Below are 9,227 nucleotides of genomic sequence, written 5' to 3'. Positions count from 1 at the left end.
CCGGTAACGCTTTGGGGAAAACTGAAATGGGCTCTAGAGAGAGAAAAAACATATGAGATGTATACCTGCCTTTATCTATTTCAGGACTCTGTCAAGTGAATTGGTGGCCCCGGGTATTGCCTAAATATTCTGTACGGTTAATTAAAAAAAAAAGATAAACAATAAATCAGAAATTTGTAGTTATAATAAATTGAATTTTAAAGAACATTCATCTAATATAACCTGTTTCAGATAGATTATTTTAAAAACTTGGTAACCTTAAATTCTTCTTTAAATTGAATTTTTGAATTGAATTTTGAGAGTTCAAAAATAATGTAAAAACTGTCAAAAATTTGAACAATATTTCTATAATATAAAAAATAATCATTTGTATTGCATAGGTACAAAACTTCATATTTTGAGGTTTTGTTTTTGCTGTAACATTTTTTATTTTACTATATTCAATAACTTTACTTACGTATGAAAACATATCCCTATATAAACGTCTTGACAATGCCCACAAACTACACAGGCTGCTATCATTTTTTATATTTATTTACAATAAATTATAAATAAATCAATTCTAAAAAGTGAGATAAACGTCACATTATTGAAGCACTCGCGACCAGAAATGAGGTGGGAGATTTATGAGATAATGGAATAAGAGTATGTGAAAAACAACGAGCGGATCATCGTACAGCCATTTAAATTGTCCATTTCCTCTATGGAACCTTTCCCCATCGGTACGAGCCGAAAAAGGCCGGTCGTACCCCATTACGCACGAAGTCGAAAAAAGCCAGTTTGCGCGCAATTTAAATGTCTAAATTTCAAGTTTGATACCATTCGCATGGGCAATACCTTAATTTAAAAAGGAAAATATTGCTTTTTTCCTTATGCTTGTAATTATTGATTCACGCATATTACATATATTCTTTACAATGATTATAAATGAATTTCATTATATTTTTATGATTAATGTAGAAAAAACTACTGTATGTATGTATTTAATTACGGATTTGAGGGCCTCCGCTCCCTGTACATATATTTACAATTCCATCCTCAGTCTAACTTAACTACTACTTATATTCTACTCTTTCGCATTATGTAGGATAAAAAATAGTAACAGTAGTGATATTAATTCCTAAATTGAGCGAGCTTCCAGGGCTTCCGTTTCTTCTTACCATAAAAAATGCATTTTCCACGATATTGAAAAACAATTTTCGTTTTTTACTGTCCCTTTTTAGGATCACCCATTTGGCTCTGCCCTACTCCCTTGCTTTCCCTTACTTCTTCCAATTTCTTCATCCACATCACTCCCTGTCCACTACCATCCAAGATCCATCTTACACATTCATCCACACTCAACTGTCCCTCTTCCTATCCTGTACATCTCTCTAATACATGTGCCTATGACTCCATTTCGTATCCACATACTCCGCATAAATTCTCCTCTTCATCCATACAATATCTGCATGCTCTCACTCCTTCTCCCATTCTGAACCGTACAACCCTACTCCATTTTTCTTCCTTTTTTATTTTTTGCAGATATTCTGGTTCCGTCAAGCCTTTGACCATCATATACCATCTATTGTACCTCGAATCTATAATCTCTATCCATCTCTCTTCTCCTTGTTTAACCAATAGCTCTAACTCTATGTCCTGCCACTCCATAACACCTTCTCGAATATTACACACCCTTCTCATTTTTCCCCTTTCTTCCTCCCATTTTGAATTTCCCACATTACCTCTCGCTTCATTGTTCCGAATTTCGCCGAAACATGCTTGTGCAATTCTACTTCCCTCTCCCCTTTTTAGCTTCCCTTCAAACCTCCAGGCTCTCTTAATTTGTCTAGTAACCATATTTTCTCTTCCTAACTCTTCTTTTAACATATATCCTCGGCAACTCCAGCTAACCCCCATTACCCACCTCAGAAATCGCTCATGCATGCTCTCTACTTTCCTACGTTCCTTCCATTCTCAGATCTCCACACCATAACACAACATTGCCCTCACCAATGCATCAAACAACCAGACCCTCATTATCCAATCGTTCTTAAACCTTCTCTTTCCTATACCCCATACTTGGCCCATTACTTTACTCGCACATACCTAGGTAACAGAACTCCTCCACAATTTCCACTTTTTGTCCGTTCATATTCCAAACGTAATTTATTTTGCTATTTCTATTTCTGAAATACATCACCATTGTCTTATCTACGTTCACCGTCAGCTCTTTTGTTCCCACCTACTCTTCGAAGATTCTCATCATTAGGTTCATCCCCTTCTCATCATCTGCTAATAGAACTACATCGTCCGCGTATGCTAGAGAGTATAGTTTGCTATTACCCAAAACCGTTCCTCCTTTCCCTTTCTCCTTTAGCTTCTTCTCCAAATCTGTCAATAGGATACTAAATATTAACGGACTCAACGGGCACCCTTGCCTTAGACCTCGGCCTGTCCAGAAAACCTGCCCTTTTTTCTTTCTTATTTTGACCCTAATCCTGTTTTCAGTAAAAATTTCCTTAATCCTCTCCACCAACTTTTCCTCTACACCCCTCTCTTTCATTACCTGCCATAGCATTTTTGTGTTCACTGAGTCAAACACTGCTTTAAAATCTACGAACAAAGCGACTAGTTTCCCTTTCTTTCTCCCCAAATTTCTGTTAACTAAATAGTTAAGTATGTAGATGTTGTCTATAGTTCCCATTCCTTATCCAAATCCCGCCTGATTATGTGGGATACTTTATTTTTGTTCTACCTGACTCTCCAACCTTTTTCTTAAGATTTTTGCATATAGTTTATAGCCGGCTGACGTGAAAGTGATCGCTCTGTATTCCTCTACCTTCTTTTCTTCCCCTTTCTTGACAAGTGGTACCACCAGTCCCGTCGTCCACTCTTCCGGCTAACCTTCCCCTTTCCATACCTTGTTGCAGATCTTCCACATCCCATCCCTAATCTCTTCTACTCCAAACTTCATCGCTTTGTTCTCCATCCCATCTTCTTCCGTCGCCTTGTTTCTTTTTAACCTATTTATTGACTCATCCACTTCTTCTCTTGTTATCTCGTTCCCTTCCTCCATTTCTCCTTGGACTATCCTACACTTTTGCCCTTAGATCTTATTTTGATCTCCCCCTATTTATCACATCCCACACCCTACCTTCTTTGATCGCTTTTTCTACTTCTGCTTTATATTCATCCTTTCCCCTTTGTCTTTTTATTTCCAGCATCTTCTCATGTTCTTTTTCCTCCTGTTATACTCTTCCTTCTCCATTTCCCCTCTTTTCCATTTGCTCACACACTCTTTTATTCTCTCTTTACTCTCCCAGCATTCCTCGTCCAACCAGCCTCTCTTTCCCCCTACTCTTTCTTTATTAGTACCCAGCTCATCCTTTACCTTTTCAATGGAGCCCTTCAATCTTTCAATTAACGAGTCTATTCCCTCCTCTTTTTTATACCTATCCTTCTCCTTTTCCATCTTTGGTTTAAACTCTTTTAATTTATCTACCCACCAGATTCCCATTTTCGTGTTTCTTTTGCACCCTTTTTCCTTTCTCGCTCTGATGCGCTTACTGACGCCTCTTCTAAGTGTAACTATGACCGGGAAGTGCTCGGACCCTATCTCCTTCCCTACCTTCATACTCCATATCATATCCCGCATTCTTTCTTCAGCCAAGATGTAATCTATTACTGTTTCTCCCTTTCCTATGAATGTGATCTCCCCTTCCTCATCTCCTTTCATATTGCCATTGCATATAAAGCATCCTATTTCTCCTATTATATCTAGTTACTTCCTCCCCTCCCTGTCCGTCTCTCTATGTTTGGAGTTCCTTATAAATGCCTCCCATTCTTCATTCCATAACCCTCCCCCTGGTTCGCCAGTCCATGCATTCAAGTCCCCTCCTATTAAAACCAATTCTTCCTTCTTTTCCTCCATCCACCTCCTTATTACTCTTCAGCCGTCCTCTTCCCCGCTTCTTCTGTATACAAACACCACCGCTATTTCTACTCTCCCAATTATAATTTTCCTTCTCATTGTTCCATCCTTTTTCTCCATGTTCCCATCTTTTCTCCTTTTTACTGCTAATTTTTATTTCACCCCAGACACCATGCCGCTGATCCCTCTACCTTTAACGTGTTCTTTTCTTGCTTCTTTCATTGTTCACACATAATCTTTAGCTAACAGCTTTTTTATTCCCTTCCAGTCCTTCTCATCTGCCCAAGTTTCACTCATCATAATCACATCCCATTTTTTTAACTCCTCCCAAAATCCTTTAGTCTTGATCTTCAAACCTAACACATTCCAGAAATCTATTTTCACGTTTCTCTCTTCCCTTCCCTCTTCTTTCCTATTCACTTTTTTTCTCCTTTGCCGTTTGGAAACCCCTCTGATTTAATTCAAGACTCTTTTTCGTCTCCCTTCCCCCTATCTTTCTCAAGACTTTTTCCTTTTTTCCTAAATCCTATGTCTAATAGCCATCTCCTTTTCCTCTCCCTCCATGTTAGATCTTCTTCAATTCTTTCCCTTCTTCTTCTCAATAATTCTATTCCCTCCATAATTTTCTATTTCTTCTCCTCACTCCCCACTTTTACTAGAAACATTGCTTCTTTTCCTTCTTTTGTCCCTCCTATTCTCTTGACTCCTTCTATCCTTACCTGCACGCTAATATCTCGCAAAAGATTTGTTATTTCCACTTCTCCTGTTTCACTCTCCACTTTTAATCCCTTAACTACTATATAATTTTTCCTCTTTGCCCTTTCTTCCCCTTCCAATCTTCTTTCGATCTCACTGAGTCTTTTCTTCAATCTTTCATTCTCACTTCGGACGTTCTTTTCATTCCCTTTAACTATTTCCTCATTTTCTGTCTTTTCCCCATATGCGCATTCCTAATTTCTAGACTGGATACCCGTTCTTCCAATTGTTTTATTTCTCTAGATCTCTGTTCGTCAACCTCTCTCCGTCTATTCTCAATGCTCTCTAGCTTACCCCAAACCTTGTCTTTCTCCTCCTTCCAACGTTTATCCCATTCTTCTCATTTTTCTCTGACCTTTTTCACTTCCCCCCTTACATCGTTTCCCTGCCTATTCATGTCATCCAATCTCTTTCTTGTTTCCTCTCTAAACCCTTTAATGAGAGCTTCCAATTTTTCAAACATCCCCCTAACCCCCCTATCACTCTCTGGTGTTTTCCTTTTAATTCTAACTCTCTTGTTAACCTGGTCCCTTTCTACCTCATCTTCCCCAGCCACTCTTTTCTTTTTTTTTTCCTCCACTTCACTGCTAGTCGCGCTTGCCTTTTTTGGCATTCGTCAGCTGTTGCAGCCACTAGGGTTTTCTGCTTTGTGCGATCGTCCATTAACTGTTGCCCTCTGGCGCCAGTTTCTGGACTTTGCGTCGTCAGGATCCTACCTTATCCAAAGCTTCATGATGTTTCCCGCCTTTATCACCTATCTCTTCCCCCCTGACGAAGCAACTTTTTTTCACTCCTAACCTCAAAAACTTCACACGCTCCAAATTTTCACTTCAAATCACTCACTTTCACCCTTCACACCCTTGTCTTCACTCACCCTTCTTCCTTTACCCTCGATCTCCGCACTTACTGCCTTTTCTGCATGCACTCACCCTTATTTCCTTCACCAAAGCCAAAAGTACACCACTTGACAAAAAAACGTTCTTTCGCGATCGGTACCAGAAACGGAAACCTAGAAAAAAACTACTGATTAAATCAGAGAGAAAATATCAAACATAAAACAGAATAGAATTCTATTTCTTCATGTATATACTTAATTGACATTTACATATACTTCCTAGTCACAAAGAATAACATGTTTAGCTCATTCATGCTATTTCCCGCTTATTATTTTTACAATCATTTATTCTGAAATTGCTTAATATTGCCTCTTAACTCAAAAGTCAACGGCAACTTTCAGACTAGTGTATCATTATATTACTGTTACAAAAGTTTCTGCTCAAACAAACATCGTAATAAAGTAACGTTTCGTAATTTTACTAATTCCCGCATCAGACAAAAATTAAAAATAATAAACTTATTTACGGAGTTAATAAAACCCAAAAATAACTTTATAAAAATTATTATTAACTCATTCATTTAATTCTCGGCTTATTATTTAATTAATGTTTGTTTTGAGGAGCAAGTTTTGCAGCTGTAATACAATGAGACACTAGCCCGGAAGTGGTCATTGACCATTGTCTTTATTTAATTATATAGAACATGGTCAGACGTCAATTTAACACTTGCACCTCAATTTTATGATATTTTTCTGTGATTATTATTTGAAATACTCAAGAAAGTATAAAACGTGCAACCGACTATTAATTGCGTTAAGTTATAACGCATAAGTATGCAGGAAACCATACCTTTATTTACATGGTTTGTAACTATTGTAATAATTAAAAAAGTAATCAAATTATAATTAAATTAATTTGACTTGACCTGGAAAATTGAAAAAAAATCACCTAAGAAACCTGAAAATGACGTGGAATTTCAAATGTATTATTATTACTGCAAAAGTCTCTTTGTCGCTGGCTGCTGGTCTGTTAGTATAGAATATAGATTGTCAAATCCGGTATGGATATAAACTGTTTCATCCATATTTAGTGCTTTCTTTCGGAAGTAAATGGGCTTCGAAATTAAATGCTTTGTATTTACAAACTTTTTCTTCGTTGAGCGAAAATTTGGAACCTCGACATTTTTCTTGCTCACAGAGGTCTTCTTTTTCGTTTGAGACCTTTGTTTTTCAATATTAGAATGACTTTAAGAAGCAATGACATTATTAAAATGAGGTATACATTTCGCAACAGAAACTTTATGCACTAGAAATATAATAATACAGTAGGCTGGAAGTTGTCGTAGACTTTTGTATTAAGTGGCAATATTAAGCAATTTCAGATTAAATGATTGTAAAAATTATAAACGGAGAATTGCATGAATGAACTAATAATAATGTTTGTAAAGTTATTTTTGGGTTTTATTAATTCCTAAAATAATTTCACTATTTTTAATTTTAGTCTGATGCGGGAATTAGAAAAATTACGAAACGTTACTTTAATACAATGTTTCTTTGAGCAGAAACTTTTGTAACAGTAATATAATGATACGTTAGTCTGAAAGTTGTCACTGACTTTTGAATTAAGAGGCAATATTAAGCAATTTCAGAATAAATGATTGTAAAAATAATAAGCGGGAAATAGCATGAATGAGCTAAATATGTTATTTTTTGTGACTAGGAAGTACATGTGAAAGTGTAATAAGTATGTTCATGAAGAAATAAAATTTTATTCTGTTTTATATTTTATTTTTTCTCTCTGATCTTTTCAGCAGTTTTTTCTACATTAATTCTAAAAAATACAATGAAATTCATTTAAAATCATTGTAAAGATTATATATAATATGCTCGAATCAATAATCACAAACATAAGGAAAAAAAGATATTTTTCTTTCTAAATTAAGGTATTACCCGTGCGAATGGTATCAAACTTGACATTTAGACATTTAAATTGCGCGCCAACTGGGATCTTTTCGGCTTCGTACATGATCGAGTACGACCGGTCTCTTTCGGCTCGTAACCATGATCCAACAAACCATGGTCCCGCCTATTCGATGCTCAAATACGTTCGACCTAGGGGGACTGGAGTGAACCGACGTCCCCCACCATACTCACTGCATTGGCGCGAATGGAAGGGGAAGCCAACTGCCGCACTCGATCCAAGATGTCAGAAAGGTCGGGTGCCCGAGGGTGCCGAATCTGATTGGTTGACTTTTTTTTACTTGCGCCTGGCAGGACCATGCTTTGTTGGATCATGGCTCGTAACGATGGGGGAAGGTTCCAAAAAGGAAATGAGCAATTCAAATGACTGTACGATGATCCGCTCGTGAAAAACATGCGCTGATAACTGCGCCCTCTTGGCGGATTACCTAAGAGTTACTTTGAAGGCGCAAGTTGCGCGTCGGTAAATGACGAAAGTTAGCAATTTCTGAAATGATTGTCCAATTAAGTTTCTGCTCAATTAGTTACCACAAAGATATCTTTGTTGCCGATCCCCCCATTAGATAGAAATTAAAGAAATTGGCGATTTTGATGTTTCGCGTTATTCTTAATTTCATGCATGAGTCAATTTTGAGGTTAGTTTTTTCAGGTGTATATAAAATGGATATTATTACTATTATATATATTAAATTCTTTTATCAAAAGGTTGTCAATATACAGGGGCCTGAAATTTTCACTTTTTCACGCGTTTCTTCACCTTCATGTTAGTGTAACTTCTTTTTAGGATGATTCAATTGGACTTTTACAAAAGGGGTTTAGAATGCTTTTTTCATCTGCTTTAAGACTATCATAATGATATATTTTTTTATAATTCATTTTTTTTTGTGAATCAAAAATGGAATTAATTAAAAAAAAACATATTAAAGAAATTTTATTTCAGAAAATTTATTTTTTATACTCTTTGAAATTATGTACAATAAAAAGTGGGCTGCAAATCTTGTCTAGGCGCTCGAGAGTACCATGTTAAACTTCCGCAGCGCTCGGGTACGAATACTGTTAGGTCTAATATGCCCTAAAATTATATTTAACACTTTTGATATGATTATCTGTGCAGAAATATACAAATTAAGTTATATATTTCGTCTCACACTTTTATTTTATTCAGGATGAGCGTACAAATCTAAGTTTGAATAAAAAAAATTGGCGGCCCACTTTTTATTCTACATGATTTCAAAGAGTATAACAAATTTTATATTTTTAAATAGGAGATTTGTTTATATATGGTTTTTTTTTTCAAAAAATCAATTTTTATTTGCAAACAACATTTTTTTTAAATATATAATTATAATAGTATTAAAGTATATGAAAAGAGCTTTCCAAAACACTATCATAAAGGTCCAGTCGTATCATCCTAAAAGAAGTTACACTAACGTGAATGTGAAGAAACACGTCTTGACGCGCGGGTGTTGACCCGACCAAGAGATGCTGGAGGGGTGGCTAGAAAGAACACAGTGCTATCTCTGAGCTGCAAGTCTTGTGTCTCGGAACCTCATCTACCCACTGAGCTGAAGATCCTCTGAGGAACTTCATCTTCTTCTTGAAGCACTCACAGTCATTTGGGGCCTCATCTATTCCCCAGGGCCCCTCCTCGCCCCTCGGGAACCCCTTACGCCACTGATAACCTTTTATTCCAAGGGAGACAGCACTTATTGAGTTTTTATATTTTTCTAAATTATAATTTAA

This window comes from Belonocnema kinseyi, chromosome 7 (genome assembly GCF_010883055.1).
Source record: "Belonocnema kinseyi isolate 2016_QV_RU_SX_M_011 chromosome 7, B_treatae_v1, whole genome shotgun sequence".
In the NCBI taxonomy this organism is placed as follows: Eukaryota; Metazoa; Arthropoda; class Insecta; order Hymenoptera; family Cynipidae; genus Belonocnema; species Belonocnema kinseyi.
This window is presented reverse-complemented; position numbering follows the sequence as displayed.